Source organism: Nothoprocta perdicaria, unplaced genomic scaffold (genome assembly GCF_003342845.1).
Source record: "Nothoprocta perdicaria isolate Ctin4 unplaced genomic scaffold, notPer1 scaffold_326, whole genome shotgun sequence".
Lineage (NCBI taxonomy): Eukaryota > Metazoa > Chordata > Aves > Tinamiformes > Tinamidae > Nothoprocta > Nothoprocta perdicaria.
In genome coordinates this window covers 343,916-367,263 of record NW_020455562.1, presented here as the reverse complement: position 1 = coordinate 367,263, position 23,348 = coordinate 343,916, and positions in this window count along the sequence as shown.

Below are 23,348 nucleotides of genomic sequence, written 5' to 3'. Positions count from 1 at the left end.
AAGAAAAGAAAAGAAAAGAAAAGAAAAGAAAAGAAAAGAAAAGAAAAGAAAAGAAAAGAAAAGAAAAGAAAAGAAAAGAAAAGAAAAGAAAAGAAGGTTTTCTACTTTCTAACCTCCTTCTTGAAACTGAGAGGAGTATTTTACCTGTCTGAGCCCAGCTGACACCTGATTTTCACTAAGTTTCTTCTAGGGATCTAGCAGGACCATGAAGAATTATCTCCTCACCATGCTGTTTTGTCTCCCAAATAGTGTAGCACTGTTGTTCAAAATGATCTGGTTGTAGTGTATATGCTAAAACTCAGCACAGCACACCCTCAGTTTTACAGCTTCTAAGGATTCCTATCTATTTCCTCGTGTTTCTCTGGGAAAAAAAAACTCTAAAGAAGCTTTCCCAAATATAGAAAATGCAAGAGAAGCCAGCATGAGCAGGCATATTCCAGTCTTCTACTCTTGAAAAATGAAGGTGTAGGTCCTCCTCCTTTCACTTTTATATATAATTATTTTCATTTGTGCGGAATATCTTACTGTTTTCACAGACTCCCAGTCCTGCCTAGTATAAAGTGATATAAACATGGTTAAGCAGAAACTGTTTATGTTGGAAGTCTAAGGGAATAAAAAATATTTTCACAGGTCTACTAAAAAATGCCATGGTCAGCTCTATCCCAAGCTAAAGAACATTGACGTCAGGGTGGCCATAAAAGCCACAGTCTCTCCTTGTATGCGAAGAACCAGGATAAATATGTGTTTTTTTTTTTTTTTTTGCAAAGGACTGTCATGTTACTGCTGGAATAATGAACTCTTGTTTATTCATATCCAAGTACTCTTGCGTAGGTGTGGATGAAGCTATCTCATCAAATACCTAACAGACATCCTGCCTTTGCCTTCCCTTCCAGTTATCCCTCAYTCTTCGGTTCTATTTCTCTTCCTCAGTAGAAGCAGCTCTTCCTGAGCWCTACCCCTTGGTTCAGGTGACTAAATATAGTGGAGGAATAAGAGATGAGGGCAGATTCACATAAGCACATCCTTATGTGAACTATTTATTTATTACATGTTATGATGTCAGCAAAACCAAAGACAGTACTAAGTGTCGCCACTGAGAATTAGTTGTCTTTTATTGCATCAGTTTAAAGAATTGATTTCTTTTCTAGGACTTCCCTTCATGGAGGGGACGGAGTCGGGGGAAAGGATGGCCTACCAAAAAGGTAGGAAAAATCTGTTCTTTGGCAGATTTTTTATCTCCAACTGCTATTTTTATTTCCTATTGCTATTGCTTGCTGCCCTGACCCACTCTTTTATCTGACTGTTCTACGCTGCTTTATGTTTGCTTYTAAATACCTCCGTGCACAACCTCCGCCAGTGCTCCCCAGCACTCCTCCTGGATCTACATAGTAAAATATTCCCATGTTTACATTAACTTGAGTGATGCAAAATCCACTCTAGGCTTTCTCTAGTTTTCATGATGTCTGCTAGGTTATTTTGTTGCTTGAGACCTTGTTATTACACACAGGAAAGATAGGGACCAGGACAGAGTGAATCCTGCCACAGTTTCCTGCATTAGCACACAGGATCAATGTCTTTTTAGGAGAAATGGAACTTTATTTTTACTAAACAGCCTGTGAAAGCATTTCCATTAGAGATGGTTTGGTATATTATAATTAAGTGGACAGAACAGAGTGAGGGTTTGTTTATTCAGGAAAGTTCAGATCAGATGGAACATCTGGTTTTCATTGAAATCCTCAATTTTACTACCCTCCCCACATACACACACATATGCACACACACAAAAAGCCCAGCTGGGCTAATAGAGGCTCAGGGAAGGCAGGTGGCTGACATGTGATTGCAAGTGAGCTGAAACAGGATCAAAACATAAGCATCCTCTGAAGTTGCAGTTCAGATTATGCCTGGACAGCATTTTAGGGTCCAGTTTGCAGGTCTGAATAAGCAAAAAGATTTCTTACAAGTGCTGAGTGCACAAAGAAATATCTTGTCTTTCTTCAAAATGTTTTTGTTTAGTTTTCTCTCATTATAAATCCTATTATATTGTGGATCAGCCTGACTAATGTATAAGTTCTAAAAAACTATGCATAAGTTCTAAAAAACTATGCTGGCATATTTTGCAAGTAGCAATACTATTGCATTCCGATTCCTAAGAGCCATAATACAGCTTTATTGAACAGGTTGACTGCTTCTTTTTCAGGGATACAGGTATTCAACTCAGCTGTCAGCACTAAGAAAGAATTTTGAGAAGTGAATAATGCTGGGACGTGTGCCTGACTGAAAGTTTTCTTCTGAAATCAGTCAAAATCTGTAGAYTCTGTTGCTGCAACTCATCCTGGTAGTCCTGTTTGATCTGATAAACATTTGCAGAGGAAACAGAGATGCCACCGCAGGGAAAAACATTGCATTGGTTGAGCATGTTGTTTATACTCAGCTGCYGAGAGGTTATTTGAAACAGTGAGATTATTTGAAATAGTGTTTTGCAGTTTCTACACAGTCCTGTTAGGTCTTGGCATTGTGAGAAATATTATGAAGAGGTGCCCTGCCCGTATGTGAGCATGTATGCCAGTTCTGCTGCCGATGCTAGATGTCTTGCCTGGCCCCAAGACTGCCAAGCAGTACTGAGCGGTACATCGGTTTGATATTTGCCCACAAATATCAAACTGATATTTAGTTACATTTTTTCAGATCAGCTAAAGATTCAGGGAAAGATTCAAGGAAAGAACACAGACCCTCTGATTCTCTGTCCCTGCTCTAATAAAAGAGTGATTAACATTAGGAGTTTATTATTACCTTCAATTTCAACTCCCAGTTGAAGCTAGAGGAATTGTGGTACTAGTCAGAATCCTATTTTCTGCTTGTCAGTTAACCAAGTCCCAAGACAATCTGACTCTCCTTCATATATAAAAGAAAATTCTTTCTTCCAACACAAACCTGTGTTTCTTAAAATGTGTCTTTATTCTGAAAAGCAACTGTCAAAAATGTCATGCTTTTGTTTGATAGATTTATCCCCTGTCTGTATTTATAGTCAGTATATTTAGTACTAAAATATTTTTTAAATCATTTTTTCTTTCACCTCTTAGTGTTGACAAAGGTAAGAGAGAACAAGCTGATTTCTTTTCTAGCTCATATATCAACAAAAGAATTGTTAAATTCTTTCCAGTTCCAGGGGYCAATGCTGCTTCCTCAATTATTCCCTCACAAACTCAGAAGAAAATTTATTTGAACAGGTTTAATTGTGAGCAGGATTTGATGTAATGAAGTCTTAATGGCAAAGCTGTGTGAGCCAGAAAATGCACAGCTTGACTTTCAGGTCCCAAGCTGAGTCTGCAAGTGGAGATGCTTCCAAACAGAGAAAATGTCATTCAAGTCACTCAGGCACAGGAAATGTGAATTCTTCACCACCCTTTTATAGTCAGGAACATGCTCATATGAACAGTAATACAGGACTAAGACGCCGATGGCCACTTCTGCATAACCAGAATAATAGTTAACAACAACCCCTCCAAAAAAGAAATGCATAAGAATGGTCAGACTTGATACATGTAAATGGCTAACAGAGCTTCTGTTAGCCATGAGCAAGAGAGCTTCTGTATGGTATAGATGCCTTTTCAACCTTATCAGTTAGTCTAAAACAGAATGTCCACAGTACTTACAAACCTCATCCTGCAGGGTCCTTGGACACAGCTGCAGCACTTTCTTCCCTTTGCTGTGCTGAGGGCTCTGCCAGGCAATTCAACAGGAGCTACAGAATCTAATAAAGCATCGGGGAGTGATCAGCTTATAAAGCCCTGAATTGAGGTGAAGGGCAGTGAATTGTGTCAACAAAAACATCCAAGATTGAATGACTCTTCTAGGTGACAATAATATACATTGGTAGTATTTTCTTGAGAGAAAAAGAACTGAGGAATTATTGTCATATAAGAGTGTCCAACAGCCTTTACAAGTACTCATTTAATTTACTGATGTATTCTGAAAATCTTTGGCAGAAGAAACATGCGTTCAGAGTCTATGGACTCACCTTTCTTGCCTCAGATTCCTCCTCCAGGCAGAAGCTCAGCCTAACTAGAGCAGCTGACATGATCCCTGTTTGCAGAAGCTCAGCCTAACTAGAGCAGCAGACACAATCCCTGTTGGCAAAGGGGAGTGGAAAGGATCTTGAGCCCCCTGGCCTCTGGGAAGCCTCCCAGGCAAAACCAATCTGGTTAAATAGCCCTATGAAGAGTGTCAGWGATGGGAGGTGAGAAGGTGAGGGGGAACTTTGGTAACACTAATGTGTGCACAGGACAGTTTGTTCTCTAATGATCTGTTGGTCAGCCGTGTTAGGTTGTTGCCAGGGGCTGAGTACATGGCCACTGTAGCACAGTAGTTAATTGTGAACTGTGACTTTAATATCAAAGAGCTCATCCAATTGGTGCTTCCACATATCATATTTAGCTTTAAATAAACACCTTAAATAAAGTAATGATAGGCCAGAACCACTCTCCTGCTAAATTGTATCTTTTTTTTTTTGTGTTGCAAATTTCTAAATTGGTGGAGATATCGTTAAGAATTCCCCATGCCAATTTAATTCAGTTATAATGTAATCCGTTATAACTTGCCCYGTCAATTAGAAGATATGTAACAGGATGTGATGTATTAATACAAATAATTTATTATTTTCTTTTTCTAGTATGTTGATGTATTTGGCCATACATACCACTATTACTGTTGTGCTATTTATTTACCTCAAAATATAAATATAGCTCCTATCTGTTTTTTCAGTTGTTCCACCTAGAAGCAGTCATTCCAACAGGCTAGGAGAAAGAGTGACCCCTGTATTTTCGAAGTGTGATGTGAGGATTTAGCCACTCATCTTTCATTAAATTCAATGATACTCAAGCTAAAAGCATGAACACTCCCTTCTCTTTACTGCCCTCGTACCTATTGCTGAGAGACAGGCAAGCCTGTGATCATCTTTTTCTTCAAGTGCCACATGTTAACCTGAAGCCCACGAAGTATAGATTTTCTTATATAACCCATGGTCTTTCCAACCATTAGGCAATGCAGCACAAGGCTCTTTGTTTGGCTCCTCAGCGGAATGAGAGGAAATGCACTGCCTGGCTTGCTCATACAATGCTGTGCTGTATAAGCTACGAATTTGCCTCCCGGCAATGTTGCTGTATTTTAATGTGTGACTATCATTTAAGTGAAACTTTGAGATTCTCAGTATTTTCTAAAGAATCACACTTTGAGTTAAATGAATGCCAATACTTTAGCAATATTATATAATAAATAATACATAATAACTAACTTTCTAGACAACAATTGTCCCGGTAGTCTATATTCCTCAAACTAAAGGGCCACCAGAGCAGTAATTATTAGTTGTCATCACGCAGAAAAATTACACACTCCTTTTGTCATTAGCACCCTTTAGTGCTAATGGTCAACCCTTTCCAGCCCCATTAGAGAATCTCTTGGGACAAGGGGGGACGTGTAAGGAGGGTTAGGAATGACGTTTTCCCAAGTGTCGTGCTACTAACAGAACAGCCACTGGAGGCTCCGAGCAGCTGCTTCTTGCTCGGAACAACCTGCCAGCCCCGACTAAGAACAGCAAAGTCTGACCTGTGCATCTCCCAGCCTGCTGACTCAAGACTGTGTAGAGACTAAGAATGGAGCTCTGCACCCCACAGATCTGTGTTGCATACCCATTTTTCAAAGAACACTCTGAAATGAAGGAAAGTCTCATCTGGTCAAGCAGTTTCCCTTGTTCTCCCTCCTYTTTGATAAACAGGGAAGTTTTTCTCTTTGCAGTTGCATTTAAAGTCAGTTTTCTTGATTGCATGGCCTCATGCATTCCGGGGAGGTCTGCTGCTCCAGGGAGGTCTGCTGCTTACCAGGGGCTCGAATAAGGGACGTTACAAAGAGGCTCCCTCGGTTACTCCGAGGCACTGACTACTATCCCCTGCTTATTTTTCACGTGGGTGCTAATGATGCTATGGGGAAACTTGCCAAAATAAAGCAAGATTACAGAGCCCTAGGGGTGGCTGTAAAAGAGGTGGGAGCCCAGGTAGTGTTCTCCTCTGTCCTTCCAATGAGGGGGATGGATTCAAGTAGGAGAAGACGGATAGGTGAAATCATAGTTAGGCACACAAATGGTCTAGAATTGTCCAGACACTATAAGGAGACACCAGAAATTTTCATATTAAATTCATCTTTCTTTTTCATGAAATGATATTTGTTATAAACAGAATTTTGCTAGTACAGAAAAASTTGGTTTTCTTCCTGGCCTAACCTCTTCTGAGATAGGGGTAAAATTTAAATCTCTCCTATGAGCAGTCATTTCCTGGCTCATCAGAGGATTTCTGCCATTTCTCTGCAATCCAAATCCATGTATAGGGACAAAATGATTTGAGGGGGTATCATGTTAGAGAGCTGCCAAGAAGTCTCCCATGCTACCTATGCACTTCCCACTGCTCTGCCAGGCAGCATTACCAGCCAGAGCACTCACGTGGCTACTTTCTTCAAAGCATCATTTTATGACAACTGTCCACAGGAACTCGTATTCAGAAAACTCTGAGGACCTTAGAGGTTACTGCTGTCACGAGTGAAAATGTTTTGACCAAGTCAGCCTGCAAGTAAAGCCCTTTGCAGAAGCAGGCAGATCCAGCAGCAGATGCAAATCAGGCTGTATAATTAACAAACATTAAATAGCTTGAAAACGTACAAGTTTCTAAGATGTTTACAAATTGCAAGAGGAACATTTTGCAGAATAAAACTGCAGTCCTGGAGCTTAATACTCAGTCTGCTATTTCGTTACTGCCCTTTTTTATTTTAGCACACCAAGCAATTTGTATGTGTCTAAGGACTTTTTAGTAATATACCCAAAGCAATTGCCAAATGTTATTCAATGCCGCTAATACGTAATAGTCCTAATGAATAATGTTTTTGTTAAGAATGCGACAAACTGTTATTTATTCAGAAGAATTCCAACCAACCATAATGCCTAGTATTACTAAGGTATGAATGCAATAATTACCAAACACGGTGCTAAAATGCAGTTTGTTAACTTGGAGGAGATTGAGAGATTGTGACTCACATTTAAAGTGCCCACAAAGCTGGTATTTGGGTGGATTTTTTTTTCTGCTCAGTCTTTGTTGATATAAGCTGAATATCCATTTACTGTATCCACCCAAAGAGTACATCTACATCCATTTACACTGTGAATTTATTTACAATTCATTCATAATTTATATATCAAGATTAAATAAGTAAACAGGAAACATCAAAGCAAGCAATAAGATTGTTAAGAAGATAAAGGAGGAAATGAGTTTTCAGAAGTGTTCAACTCTTTTGCATATTCCATTTGGTTTAGACTATGGAGTAAGTTACCTGTTTTTGAATATGTCCTCAGGATATGTCACAGTACCAGTGGGCTGTTAACAAGAATTGATACTAGAACCAAAAGGTGAGCATTACCAGTCAAATCTATGTGGCTGGCTGGTGGATATAGAGAGAGAGCTACATGAAGCTGTCAGAAATGGAACAGACCCATGATCAAAGGTTGAGCTGAGTGGGAGAACACAAATGAGAGTGAGTGGTGTCACTGAAGAGACAGAGTCAAGCTGAATGAAGATTTCAACAATTATTTATTTGTGGCTGTTAAACATAAATATACAAGATTAATATCTTGCTGTGTCACTATAGACTGAAAATCCATTTAAAATGTTATAAAAATCATAAATAAACATTGCTGGTGGAGATAAAAATAAAGCCAGAAATGACCAATGAAAGCTAAAACAGACAGCATTCCAAAAGTAGATTTTTTTAATAAAGTAAAAACCATAAAAAGAGCTGAAAGTTAAAAAAAAAAAAAGAAGCTGATTCATTGCCATGAAATTAGCATAGTACAAGTATATTTTTTAAAGATTGCCCTAAAGTTTAAAATCTTGCAATTCTAAGGAATGTGAATCTAAATTTTTTTTATAATGCTGTAGGCATTTCTCATTATTCAGGACTTTGCAGGACATACACTTTCCACTCTCTCCCCAGTGTCTGCAGAGTTTGCAGAGTTGCAGACATGTTTTGTAGGTGCACAGTTATAAGCATTTCCAGAACTTGCTTGYTAATTTTCAATTCCTTTAACCCATGCACAGATAAGTACAGAAATTTGCAGCCTCATGGCTAGAAGACAGATGATACTGCAGGTGCGTTAGTACAAATGCAAGTGCCACACTATTTTTATCATGACTCAGCTGGGAATTTAAAGACGAGGAAGTCATCCCTTCTGCAGCTGAGAGAGGCCAGGAAAAGTATCTCTGGAGAATACAAGCATCTGGGCTGGAGACAGACTTTGTTTTTGTGTAACTCATAAATTTTGGTGTCTGAAAAGTACATTCATTTCTGAGGCAAGGAAAGAAAAAGAATTGTGCATAGAACTAATGAAAGGAGGATATGAGAACAGCCCGTAACACTCCTATGCATATTAAGTATAGTCCTATTTTATTATTATTGCTTCAGATTTTTTTTTTTTTTTACACTAAATCGAAGTGGTAGCCTTGCCATAAAAAGGCAATGGATGGCTGAGGAGAGCAGAGTCCACTTTATGGCGGGACAAGAGGCAACACCTCTGTAGCCGTGATGTTGATTCTGCTGAACCCAGAATTCCCAGCCAAGGGCCCAGAGAAATAATATGACTTTAAAAAGGCAAAAATGATTTAGGGAGTTCTATTTTGTGTGTGTTTTAACCTGAATCTGTCTACTAATTTGACTCCCACAGCAAATTGCGTCAGCACAAGTGATGCAGGGCAGGAAGCTGTGGCAGTCGGATAGTGAGGAGAGGCAGGTGGGAAGAGTCTGGAAACCTTTTAAGCTATCTGTGCTTTATAAAAATGCAGTATTAAATGGCCCTGGGAGTGACCTGGTTAAAGGATATGAGATTCTAATATGGGGAGACCTGAGGTGGGAACTTGAATGCTCCATGGAAAAGCTGAAGTACAGGTTTTGTCTGTGTGGAAGGGTACGCTTGGAAGAGACAGTCACAAGTGCAGCCTTCACTGTGGTGGTGGCGTCTGGATTGGAGAGAAAGATGTCCAGATTATGCACAAAAGCTCAAAAAATGAGACTGRGAATCCATCCTGGGTATACTAATTTGAGAACACAGGTTATACCAGCTTCCTGTGCTAGAGAGGGAAAAAAAAAAGAGAGAGAACTAGCATTTAATAGAGACAGAATGTTTCTCAGAATCAGCTTAACCTGGAGAAACCCTGGCTTGGCTGATCCTTGTTACACAATTGTGAACTTTCATGGCAATCCAGTGCATTGGAGAGCGCTGTACTGGCCAGAAGAATAAATTGTCTCTGGGATCCCAGCCTTACAAAGAGAAGTTCAGTCGGGCACAGTTGTGGTCAGGAGAGAATGATGAGTTGATTCAGAGGGGAAAACAGACCTAAGGTTATCAGAAAAGGTTGACACTTGTGTGCTGTTTTTATTTACAGATGCAGAAAATAAGGGTCAGGCAATGCCATTAAAATGTATTCTCTCTAACCTTTAACTCCAAATTTTGTTAGCTCTTAATGGGAGTATCCTCTCAGAATATTTTATTGCTGATATTTTAAAATATARGTTTGGAGACAGAAAATAAGGGTAAAGGTGAGCAAGACATTTTAAATTTCTTCTATGAGCTGTTCTCCAGTTCCTCACACCTTCCTCATTAGAACTGTAAACACTACTGAAAATGAGTTTATTTTGACAAAAGAAGGAGAGAGAACACTGCTTTATGTTATTTCAGTTGGCAGTAACATTCTCATTGTGTGTCATTTTGATGCCTGTGATCATTCCCATCCCAAGATAGGATGGGAAGATGAAAAAGGGAGAGGAATTCATTTCCACATTGCACCGTCATGAGCCCAGGGACCATTATTACCACACAGCTTCCAGTGCAGCTCATTTCCTTACCAAGCATCTCCTCCTGCTTTCCAGAAGGTGCTGGAGAGACATGATTGTCATGTGCCCTATGTGTGTGTCATCCTTTTGCCTCAAATAAAAGAAAGAAAATGGATAGTGTCTTAGATAGCTCCTAAGTTATTCAGGGCTGTGTGACTTATGAGTCYGGGTTCTTGCCAAAGGGGATACTGAAGGTGCATATCTTGCCCTTGAAGGTGTGACTTTCCCGTCTTCACCTCCCATGCAGGTTTGCTGTCGCACACTCTAATTAAGCAGTCACATGTGTTTTCCTCTGGAGGACCCATGTCCCATTTAGTACCTTCAATGTTTTAATGTTCCACATTTRTTATGTAACCAGGCACTCCTGGGACTATTTTAACATGCACCGTTCAAATTAGGCATTGAACACATATTTAATCCTCCACAGAGCTCTTCTTTCTGGTTCCTTCACGGGCATTACTGCATTCAGTTTCATGGTGTTTCTGTGATATCACCTATTTAACCCCCGACAAACTGAAACACAGTTAAATCTAAGCCCCTTCATCTGGATGCACCCTGGCAATGAGGAAGCCCTGACATCACAGAGTTCACTCTGTTTTTATCTGTTTTTGGTCCCTGACCTGTTCAGTCGTGGCTCTAATCAACCAAACTCTCTGCTCACCAACAGCATCACCATCAGCAGTTCTACTATGAATACAGAAAGCAGTGAGTGGACATGTTGGTGAGTTTCAAAAAAGGTTTTACATGACTTGCCTAGCATCACATAGGAACCTTGTGGATCCAGCCACCCAAATTTGCATTTCATTAAACTATTTATGAAATCATCATTCCTTTGCCTGCAACCCCTTTAATCAGATTTCCAAATTATTTAACAAATCATGCGAGGATCCTCTTGATAACAGCACACTTCACTACACCCCCTTCAGTACACCATCATAGCTCTACTCCAGAGCATTTGATCCTGTTAATTAAGTGAGATGAGTTTGGCAGAAAGGTTGTAAGTTCAAATAACTAGTCAACTTCAAAGTGTATACACAAATAAGAAAAATGAAATGGATGAAATCTTAACACAGGCATTTCCTAATTTTTGAAGGCTGAAATGTGAAATGTTYTTAGAGTTTTTAGAAGTGTAGTATAATTTTAAAAGTCTTGTCCAACTATTTTGAGTTTTTAAATGAATATTTTTAAAATTTGCCTTCTTCAATAATAARCACTTTATTAATATGTTCCACAAGGAAATTAATCTCAAACAACCAATTACACACTGCTTTTCATTTTAGGTGACATATCGAAGCATGGAAAGTAGAGTTAGTAAGTCCACTTCTTTCTGAGATGTTAGATTTGAGTAGCAATGTTTTACATCCACTCCGAACATATATTTCCCTCGTATTAAAGACCATGTAAGATACTCAGAAGTTGCAGGACCTGTACTCTTGAAATGAGAATTTGTAGTCTTCAMTCAAATGTTCTTCCTCCAGCTGTGTCCAGCAACTTAAGAAAGCCAAATTTATGAGATACGGAAGTGAAAGCTACCTAGTGAACAAGAGAGCCGTCTGAGTGGAACTTAGCTTCATCTCAGGAGGATTTAGGATTTCTTGATACTATCTGCATTGATAGAGATATTTAAGGGATATTACACAAGGCTGATGCAGATTAATACCTGACTATGGTCCTGGTAGACACAGTCATGCTGCAAACGGAGCAATTGCAGAACTAGGTGTGCTGCAGTAGCAAGAGCAGCTACAGGCAGCTGCAGGCTGGACCATGTTCTTGCTTAGCTGGGACATTTCAGCATCATAAGTAGGACTTAGAAGGTGGGGAGGCCACTGACATCGAGCTTCATCTGCCGGCATCGTGGTGGGGCTGCAGGATGACGGAGGCAAATCCCACTAATACACCAGGTGTGAGCTGACATCTGCGTTGCCTTCAAAACACTGACTGCTTTTCCATATTACGGAGAAGTTGTGCACAGCGAGGAGTGTTACGTAGAACAGCACTGCAAAGCTTGGCAGCCACTTAAGCCCAGGCAACTATTTCATCGTTAGCCTGAGTACACAGTCATGTAAACTGATCACGTTTATTGCTGATTTTGTTGATACTTGCGTGTGCAAAGGGGTTTTCAGCCAAGAGTCACTCCCTTGTTCAGACCCAACTCATTTGCCCCAGAAGTGATTCTCAGCCCTGCCACATCTGTGTGCCCCCTTGGGAAAAGTGAAGGCGGGTGGCAAGAGCAGTGGGAGCAACGTCAATCTTGCCTTACCAGTGTGCATCTATACTGTAAAATATCCAGAGCTACTGTACATGGGGAGCCATGGTGAAAAGGACAAGCAGATGTGATTTACCTAATTGATGGCCTAATTAAATCTGAAGAAGAGGTGGGTGATTTTGTGCTGTTGGAAAACAAATTATTGAAAGGATTGAAAATTAATATAGAARGTCTCAGTAGTGTTTAATAAACAGAATTCACTCAGAACAGTTTTTAAATGTTCCAGATTCCATTTTCTACAGCAGCTCTGCCAGCCTATGATCACCACATTCAGAGCTGAGCCAAGAGAGCACAGCTGGGCTGAGTGGGGGTTGTTGTTGGGTTTCCTTCTTCTYATCTGTTTGATGTGATACCGATCCCCTAGACTGTGGCATTAGTCAGTAGACAAAGCAGCATGCAATGTATCTCTCACTCCAGTGAAACACCCATCATTTCATATTTGGTTCAGCAATTTCCTCTCAGTTGCGTTTGTCAGAGCCACAGTAATGTGATTTTGGCAGTAGGAGTTTGCAGTGCTAGCTTTTCCAGGGCTGTCCTGGGGTGATCCTGAGCCCAAAGGGTTCATCTCCTCCTCATGTTTGTCTATTTGTCACTTTTGCATTTTTTATCATTTCCCACACAAACATAAGCACTTGAATCTCACAAAGTATCCTCAAATTCTTTTCACCAGTCACTAACCAGTGCTACACTGCAGGGAGGGCCAGAAGATGCTGCTCTCCAGAAGTCAGGGTTCCTGCAGTAGTCTGCATTTTTTTTTATATCTCCTTACATAGACATCCAAATTTTTGAAACCTGTGGATTGTTTCAGTTGAATTTATCAGAGACTTTGAGGTCTTGAAGTAAATAAAATCTTTAAGGACGAGTTAAGTAGAAAAAGAACCTACAAGTATCCTGCTGCAAATACAATTAGAGAATATGCTCTCAAGAGGGACTTTAAGTTTCTCTTGTCTACGGGGAACAAAAGGAAAACAAAACAAATTTTCTCCAAATTTCAATAGAAATATCACCTTCCCAGACACAAAAGTCAATTTAACACAAGATAGTAGGAACTCAGACTCCAGTAGTTCTGAGATTCACAGAATAATTTTTTCTCTGTGGGAAACATTCTCCTTTGAACCTGCTTCCACCACTAGGTCAAAGAAAAAAAAGACTGAAAGAAAAAGAAAAAAGTTTTTAATGATCTTCCCAGTGCTGTGCTTGCCTTTTAAAGGCTAGGGTCTTGTATGGAAGGCCTTGAAAAAGGAGGAAAGATATTTTTGCTGATCATTGAATTTAGCTAGACGTTAGGTTGATTTTGTTTTCTAGATTTATGGCAAAGAAACCTGGAGTAGTAGATGTATTTTTTTTATGTATATCTGTACCAGAAAATGAATAAAAAGTCTAAGAACAAGCATTTTCCAGTCTTTATTTAATGAGCCTGAAGACATTCAGACCATAAAATAAATGAGCAGAATATCACTGAGTTCTGGACTTTGTTCAGTGTTATCTGAAAGTCACACAAAACTGTTATGAGAGCTAAAAGCAAGGTCACRACTCCCCTTTTCTCCCTTTCTCTTCTACACAACCTGTCTCTTTTAAGAAGCCTGTGGAAGTTCTGATCTTCAGAAATGTGACCTGTATACATCTGAGTAAAGAGAAATATGAGAAATTGTTGATGTGGCTTCACCATGGTTTTTAAAATGAACCAGGATGTTCACTGTATTCTCCTTGTGCCTTGGTAATTGTCCCAAGCTTAGAATTGAGCTTCTTCAATGAAACAGAGACAGCRTTTTTCAGATTTTCAGTCATTTCAGGAATTATTTTTTAGGACATCATTTACTGATGCAGCATAACCTTGGTATTACAGAAAAATGACCTGTGAATTATTCARTTTGAACTACAGTCATGAATGGACTTGGCACCTGCTGTTTAACTCCTTTGGGGCTATGGCTTTAAAAATCTTGAACATCTTTCTCTCTGCTACTGCTTCGTCCTGCAGGTATGTCAGGTACACAGCTTCCTAAGTCCCTGACTCGGGCAGTTGCTGGCATACCAGCAGCGCTAAACATTTTGTCTCCAAAGTTCTGGGAGAACCTCTCAAGCAGACGGTGATCAGCACGTGTGGCCTTCAAGAGCCAGTACAGCTGCTCTGGCTTGACAAAAAGGGAGATGATCCTAAAATTTCCATCAACGAAAACCCCATGATTTCTTTTCTCCAGTCTTCCAAATCAAATGTGGAGTTTTTAGTCAAAGATTTTTTTTGCTCCATGATCAGAATAACACATAAAAGACAACTAAATCACCAAGTCAGCAGCTTCAGATTCTCCCTTCTACCTCACATTTCCCACCATCTGGCCCTGCAGAGGGATACAGAGCACAGCTGAACACAGATCTCTTCTGCGATCTGCAAGTGCCATCATAACACAATGAACAACTACAATAATTCCCTCTTTAGATCAGAATTTTACAGCTCTCCACAAATCTCAGAAATTACCAGTGCCAGAGCATATAGAATCTGTAATCCCTCAGAGTGTCCTTCTGCGCAAATTCAGAGATATTTTGAATGCTAGTGCTCAGTATTGACTCAAGTTGTTGCTATCTGAACAACAGAGGAATGAGAAGATATTAAAGAGAACAGCTCTAAAATAAAAAGATAAAAATTCAAACCCACTTTAATTCTACTGGAAGCCAAGCACATTTCCTCCATACTCATCTCCGGTGAGAAAAATCATGGATTTTTTTCCCCTGAAATGCTAACTAGTCTGCTCTGAGAGAAAGCCCAGTTCACTTTGAAGTGGTAAGTATGCTTAAATCTGCTGCAGGCTTCAGTATCCCTGAGGTCCTAAGACCTACAAATTATTTTTCTTCATTTAAAATGAAGTAGAAACTAGAAAAAAAGCCTCAGTACAACTGAAAAGAAGACACTGGTGAGCTTTGTAAACCCCTACCCACTCAGTTGTGTCATATCTTCCATCTATAAAGATCCTTTATCCTGTATTCTGAAGAAGATTCTCATTTTACTTAAAGGAAAGCRAAAATTTAGAATTAGTGGTGAATTAGCGAACTTGGTATGTTTGCTTGGATCCCCTGCCCGTGTATAAATGAAGAGAGGCAGCTCTCTCAATTCGGAGAGCAGCTCCAATGGAAGTGACATCACTGAGCAACTTAGGAGTGCACCCAAAGGTGTGACTGCAGCAAAGACAGCGCAGTGCAAATGTTTTGTCATCCAACAACACCCTATCAACAGAAAAAGCATCACCAGTCTATGGAAAGCGCTGTGTAAYTCAGCTAAATTTTTCTCAAAATCTGAGCGGAAAATTTTCCTGAAAGTGCTTATCAAAATTTATTTGGGTTAGGGACCTGCTATATGAATCTTAATCTCCATATATTTGCCCCCCAACTACTTCATATTTCTATGGCAATACGGATGCCATTCCCATGGCAGTGTTCAATGGTTTTCGTAATTTCTCTGCAAGGTAAAGATCTTTATATACACRCATATGCATATGGAAAGTCACTTGTGCTTTGTTAAATAAAGCAAAAGTTTATGGGCCAAATTTGGATCCCCTGATGTGGGAGGGAATTTTTCCATTGCCTTAACAGCATCCAGTATGGTCCTTCTGCTGCACACCATATGTCTTGCTAACCACCACACAATCCCTCACCTCAAACTGCTCGTTCTGCCCTCTTTTGGAAGGAAAGCTGGTGAGACTGGTTCATGCAAAGTATCTTCATTGTTTATGATGTAGATTAAAGCAGAGTTATTTTTAGGAGCTCCTCGGTGATAGCRGTTTTTAGACATAGAGAGATGCCAGATGATCTAGTCCTGATTTTAGAAGGAAGATTTCCTCAGGTTCTGCACTCTCTTCTGTTTCATGTCAGTGCATCCACCTACCACTGACTCCTGGCTACCATTTTGAAGAATAGCATGGAAATTATTTCAGACATATAGAAGATGGGGTGTGATTCAGTTGGAGATCTCAGTTGGCTGCAAGGATGAAATTGGCGTTCGCGAAAAAAATCTTCCTACACATTTTCCATATATTTCACATGTCATCCCACAAAAAGAATGAGAATAGAAGAGTGCCTTTCRACTGAAGCAGTGGGAAGACAGAAATCAGTGAGGTGAGTAAACTGTGCCCAAATGCCTCCATTTTATAAAACTATTCCTGAAATATCAGAGAGCAGTACTCTCCCATATAACATCTTTTAAAACTGATGCTGCTAGCCCATAGAGTATGAGAAAAATCCAGATGATGCTCATATTAATGCAATGCTTTATTGTGTGCAAGGAACGCACTCAGAATAGAGATGAAATTCATAACGAATAAGATTCTTGACCCCCAAAACACATATAGTACCTAAAAGTGGAATTGATATCCAAAAGTGCATAAGTAAATAACATTGCTATTGCTTGTGTAGATTTAGCAGATCTAAATAYTGGGATTCTGGGCAATTTCCTTTGGAAGGAGATTTGTAGGGAAGTTCCTTGRTATCCCACAATGAGGAGAGACTTCCATGTGTAACAAGAACCATCAAGACCACCGCAGGAGATGGACTTTACATGGCAGTGTCCTCAGAGCCTCCTGAAAAATGCTGCCCGAAGCATCTTGTCTTCTTGAAATATCTCTAAGGCAGTATTTAGGATCCCGTTGGGGTGGGATGGAGCAACCCTAGGTTCAAAGGCAACAACTGATCCTTCAGAGGGATCATATCAAATCTCAAAAAGCAGAATTCTTTTTTCAAGATCCAGCTTTGTGGTTGCAAATGGTGTTAAAATTTCAAAATATTCAGTGCTAAATAGGGAAGGCTACAAGAAGTTTTAATGTCTTATATCAACTTTGTATTGAACTCCATTCAGCTCTGCCTGACTCTCTGTGCAATATGGGACATACTGATAGGTGTCAGTTCTGTCTGGAGGGATGTACCAAAAATATATCAATCTTGGTACATTATGAGACTGAATTGAATATTAAATTGTTATTCTACATAGGCAACACATTGCCTAGGTTGACTCACACATACAAAAGGAAATGTCTGAGTTAATTTCTGWGCTTTTTGTGTCATTTCTGTGCATTTCTGTCTTTTTAAGAAGAATCTGGTCTATTTTCACATCATGGTTGTTTCTTGTGAAAGAGAAAGAGTGACATCCTGTGGTTCAGTTGTGGGAAAAGCTTGTACTTTGTTACAACCCTATCTCAAAATTGATCTCTCTTTTTTTCTCTGTAATCTTGCAAAAAAGAACAAATTTGGCTGTGAAAAAGTCATAGACTAAATAGTCATACTTTTTTTTTACAAGGTCAATAAGCTTTGTGTATATAGGCTTGCAAATGTCAGGRTATTGACGTACTGTATAACTGACATTCCAGATTTAGTTTCCTGCTAATCAAAATACACTAGGACCATTTTTGAGTATTTAGGTAATATTAATTTTAAAATGAAAGTTTTTTTTTTTAACTGAATGCTCTGATGTTTTCAGATTTCAGAAACAAAGTTGCATCAGGCCTGGAATCTGTCTCCTTCTGTCATAAGACCTTTCAGGACTTACTGCCATCAGAAACACTTTGATTGCTATTGTTACCAGAAGGTATGTGAAAGAACAGACTTTAATCAGAAAACAATGTCATGCCTTTAAGGTAACTGAGAGCACTAGTAGCCGTCATTGAATGAAGAATGATCATATTCAGTAAGAAAAAAAAAAAGGACATTATTCTGATTATTCTGATACATTGATTTTAAAAGTAGTTTCTTCATGTGAAACTATTTAAAATATCATTAGATCATAATGGAACTTTTGATGGTTCTGTACTGATAGAAATAATATCTTCTGACCTCAGAAGACATTATCTTCTTAAACAATTTAAGGTAATGTATCAAAAACTCCTGCCAAGTGAGGACCTGGCAATAGTATCAAATTATATATTTTATATAGGATAAAAGAACTGCAGCTTTCCTTCCATTTAGCAGGAGATTAAGGTCATATATTGGTGACATCCTTAAGAATTTGTTTAAATTTTTGTTGTTGTTGTTCAGATTATTTATCAAATGCACGTTTCAGAAATTTAAAGATTATCTCTACAATTTTTTAGGTATCTGATTCACTCTCTGAAGCATTGCTTTGTTTGTTTTCCTAGATATTCTGTTTTATTTTCATATTTCTCATATGTAAAGTTGTTCTTTAATTACATTTAGTTTGTGTTTATCAAGATCTTCAGAGAGTCATGGGAATTGTTATGTAATTTTTACATGTTCTCCARCTCTACCACAACTCTTGGTCATCGCAGCAAAGCAAAGAGCAAATGTTCTCAGATCTCCTGACTCCCCAGGTAGAAGAGGCTGAGTTGATGGGTGACTATGAACCAGAATGAAGTCAGAAAAGGAAAATAAATCAGTTTAGAGAGGTTGGAATGCATTTCTTGAGCTTAAATGGTTTTCTGCAGAGCTTTGGTTTCACGACTTTTCTCCGTTTCAATACAAATAATTTCCAAAAGCAAAAATATATTTTTAGAAAGGAGACATCTCAACTCAACAGCAGCTTTGCAGAATTCAGACATCTCTGATGGAGTACATGAATACCAARTCATAAGCTATAAAGAAAACATTGGCGCCCATGGATTATTTGTAACCTTTCTTATCACTCAAAAGGTACACACTTGGATAGGCATTCTTTTTTATAAAAAGCCAAATAAATACATAAATCCCCCTCCACGGAGTGGAGAGTGTTCTCTGAGACTGCTAATTTCAGAGACAAAAGAATATACCATCCAGCATTTGCATGTATTTCATTATGTTTGACTGGCATACGGTGATCCATAAGCTTGCTGCTAATATAGTGTCTGTGTTTTTTAATTAAATTGATGGCCTTAAAAAAGGTACCTAGTCTCCTGAGTAAGGTATAATCTCTTCAATTTTGAATATTGCCTGGTCTCACACCAGCACTGCAGTGGGCCTAAAATTGCTTCAGACTCCAGAAGTTGCTTCAGAATAATTTTTAAACATAGTCTTGGAAAATTATAGTAAGGGACAAAGCAAAACTATAACCAGGGATTTCCCCAAAGAGAAATGAAGCAAAGAACAGCACAAGCTATAATTCAAATTGTCAATTAGATTTTACTCAGAGGAGTTTGAAAATTAAGTTTTTAATTTCTATATACTCCTTCCACTAATCTGTTTGTGAACTTTAGATTGTCAGCTGAGAAACAAAAAGAGAGGAAAACTAGACTCTTTTGAACCAGAGATTTAATAATTCCCCYGGGTCATGGTGCTCATTATAAAGGGAATGAAGTGCTGGTTCTTGGGCAACAGAGCAAACATCTGCATCCTGCAACAAGCCAGGTGCTCTAAATCAGGGCAAAAGCAAGACAGCCCAAGCAGCAAAATCAGAACGTGTCCTCTRCCTCCCCAGTCCGCCTGCATCCCTGCTACGAGTGTGTCTGCAGCTGGAACGACCTCCCAGCCGAATAAGCACACCTGGCAACACTGATGGGCAGCAGCTGTCTGGCACCCACGGTGAAATTCCCTGCAGGCGTCAGGTGTTTGCCTGGCTTCTCCTTGGGGAGCTGGATGCATGTGCACTGTGCAGGCTTTAAAATGTCAGTGTTGGTTTGCGTGTCAGTGAATAACATTTAGGGYTTGCATGGAAATGACAGGGGAAAAGAACATTCTGCAAGAGATTCTCTTGTTGGCAAAAATGCTCACTGCATTTTTATCATGGTTTTCTTCACATCTTTCAAGGATGYCTGCTTATGAGTAGTAAAATTTTATCTCTACACGGCTGAAAAGTGTGCACACCTATCATTATGTGAAATATATCACTTCTCATGTATTTTTTTCATAGAAACTGCTTTACCCAAGTACAGAATTGATTTTTGCATATTTCATCAAGTAAGTCTGCAAAACAGTGCTTTCTATGAASTGCTCTTCAATATTAGCTCTTCCGACTCTGCATTTGGTCATCTAACACATATGGGGCCTCCTTCTTTACTTCCAAACCTAACACAAGCATTTAAGATGCTCATTCACCTCTTCCCCTCCCAGGTAAATACTAATTTGCACACACATTTGCATGCCTCTATAGATTTTTAATACCATACATATATGTGCAGGAGTATTCACAGACTTGGCGATATCCTCATGAACAAAAGCTTTCACACTTGAATGTTTGCAAGGAAAAGACAGAACAAATGCCACTAAAGGCTGCTTTTATGAATGGGGATCATGTGGTTTTATTTTACTCCAAAGCTTTATGCCTCTGGGAGTTACATTGCTTTGCCTGAACGGTGCATTTTTGCTTTGATATGATCTCATTCTCAGCTTGATCCAGGAGCTGTGTATGCAACACTTTTTTCCATGGCATGAACAAAACACAGGTTTTGCTCACACTGTCTGTGACACAGTATGTACATGCACAACAGGTATCTCCCAGCTTCTACGCAAAATCACATTTAATGTAGATCAGATCTTACAATGAATGTTTCCCTTTTGGCTAGGCTTCCCAAGGCATGTCCTCCTTTTCCTCCAAGCCTGATTTGAGGATGTAGCATGTCCAGAAGCAACCAGAAATCCTACMTGGCCACACGTGGCATGTGCCTGATCTCCCTGGTCATTTATCCACTGTGCAAACGGCAGCGTAAACCCAGCGAGTGCTGGATCCAGCTGACCAACCACGTGTGCACAGCTGCACAGCACATGCACAGTGCATCAGACATGCTGTGCATGGGCTGCACTTCCAGTGCATGTGGAGGCCAGCTGGGTGCTGCTGGCACACAGATTTCTGCCCAGGAAAGCCCTGTCACAATTCCAGCAGTCCTAATTTAATCCAGGAGCAGATCTGGTAGCAAGCCTCAGTCACTACAGCTCTTCTGCTTCCTCTCTTAGGCATGTCTTTGGCACTGCAGATGAAATGGGCAATATCTGTCCATAGCACTCTGTAGAGAACAGTTATATTTACTTTTCTTCCTAATATTGCTGCTCAGGAGCTTTCCTTCCTTTCCATATTTTTAATGTCATAGTGACTTCAAGATTTATTACCTCTATATCATATTTTAAAGGTGCCTTTATGAAAGGAAATACATAATACACATAGTTGATAGAGATCAGATGTGACATCCCCAGATGACTTTTCCAAATCTATGTTCCTAAGCATTTGAGAGACATCAAAAGTCAGAAAGTTTAGGGAGCAACCCCAAAGTATTTATGCAGACTGGGTCACTTAACCTGTATGGGGAGATAAAGATGGGTCTTGAGAATTTTACATACAACACTTCTAGCAGAACTTAACTGTGTATTTGCAAAGTCATTCTGAATTCCTTTGCCACACTGAAAGCCTCCTGGAAACGATTTGGCTTGTCTTTGACCATGTCACTGAACTGCTTGACATAAACATTGAGTATTTGTTGCTTACTGTCACACAGTACTCTGCAATTAGTCATCCACACATCAGTGGTAAGAGTAAACAGAGGTTTTGCCAATCTTTCCTGCTTCTCTGGTTTTGTGTTCATTGATGAGAGCCTGCTTGTTATGAGTTTTTCTCAGAGTTTCTGCTTTTTCTCATCTTGTCACCAGAACATTGTGCATTTAATGTGACCTCTGTTCTGCCTTTCTACAGCAAAAGAGATTCGGATTTAATCTGTGACTATCTTTACATGCATCTTCACGATGGGACTTTTCTCTTGAAGAGTATTTAACACCTCAGATGACAAAGCTGGCTTTCATCATTAAATTCACCTACCAAAGAGATTTTCCAGAGTTATCAGCTTTTCTAGGAAATATGAATCATTAGAAAGTGTGGCACTGTACCTAAATTTATGTCAGGTGACTTTATGAATTTCATTTAAAAAACTGTGTATACGTTCCTATAAATATGCAGTACGTTGCAGTAACTTAATGAGTATAGTTGATATTACAATTATTACAGTAGCATTGCCATAATCTATTCTACAAATTGAAAATGATTTAGAAGTTAGAGCTACCTGGGGAATCTGGACTCTGATCCATATCTCCATAAGCCGCTGGCTGATCTGCAACAGAGCATCTGATCATCGTCAAGAACTTAAAGCTCTGAGATGCAGAGGTGCGGATTTCCTTCCTGGCACAGGAGATTTGAAAGCCCTAGTAATGTGCTTTCAGTAGCAGTGGTAATCTCAGTGGCTCCTCATCTTCAGATTTTCACCATTAATAAAATATATGGATCAACAAAAGGCACATTTTATGAAAAAGAAGGGTCAGCTACAGAAGGAAATAAGACACATTGACGACAATCTGATCATACAATTGGTGGATACATAAATGTGAACAGAAATTCAGAATGATGTTCTTGTGAATTATCAKCTATTGTATGTAATTTGTATCTGTCTAAGAAATATTATTATCTTAGCACATCTAATTTAATCAAAAAGTATTTAAGACAGTCAAACATAGAATGTACYGAAGACATATTAAAAAGAGACTTAACTTTTGAGGTAAATGCTTCTGGGCAGATTGATATCTATTGATAAGGAAAATTTGCCTAAAGAGGTATTATTTACTAAAGCAGCAGTGTAAAAGGCACTTGCCTTTTGGTACTCAGCAAGTGGCACTTGTGGTCTCCTTGAAATCTCATGATTCAGATGACGAATCTCATGAAAGTCTTGAGTTTGTCAAGACTACACTTTTCTGAAGCAGACGCAAGGCCTACACTCTGCATCACACCAGTCAAATCTGTGAGCAGTTTAGAGACAAAATTGTCCTGATATAGCACTTGCTTACAGCAGGAAAGCTTTTCATTTGCATCATTGCAAATGTGGCTAGCCATGCATCTGGATCTGCACCAGCAGCTGGGTGTTTAAATGGCAGAGTTTGTTTTGAGTGACAGAATAGAGGACGAAGTAAGGGTTCCCAGGATAATCTGCATTTTCCAGTTCTGTCAAGAGCAGCAAGAACATTGTCACTTTTAATTCCACACCCCTCATGTTAGCCACCATCTCCAGCTCTTTGAAACACCTACACCTTCAGGAAGGGGTCAGTCCGTAAGTCCCATGCCCCCAGCGTGGCCTGCCTGTTTTGCTGCCACAGCCAGTGCTCTAAGAGGCCAAAAGCAAACACTGCATGGGAAGACGATGGAAACTGCGGCCACGCTGGGATGGGAAGGCGCTCAGCGCCCTCGATCCCTGCTGCTCATGACCTGGCCCTCGGTCAGGCGCAC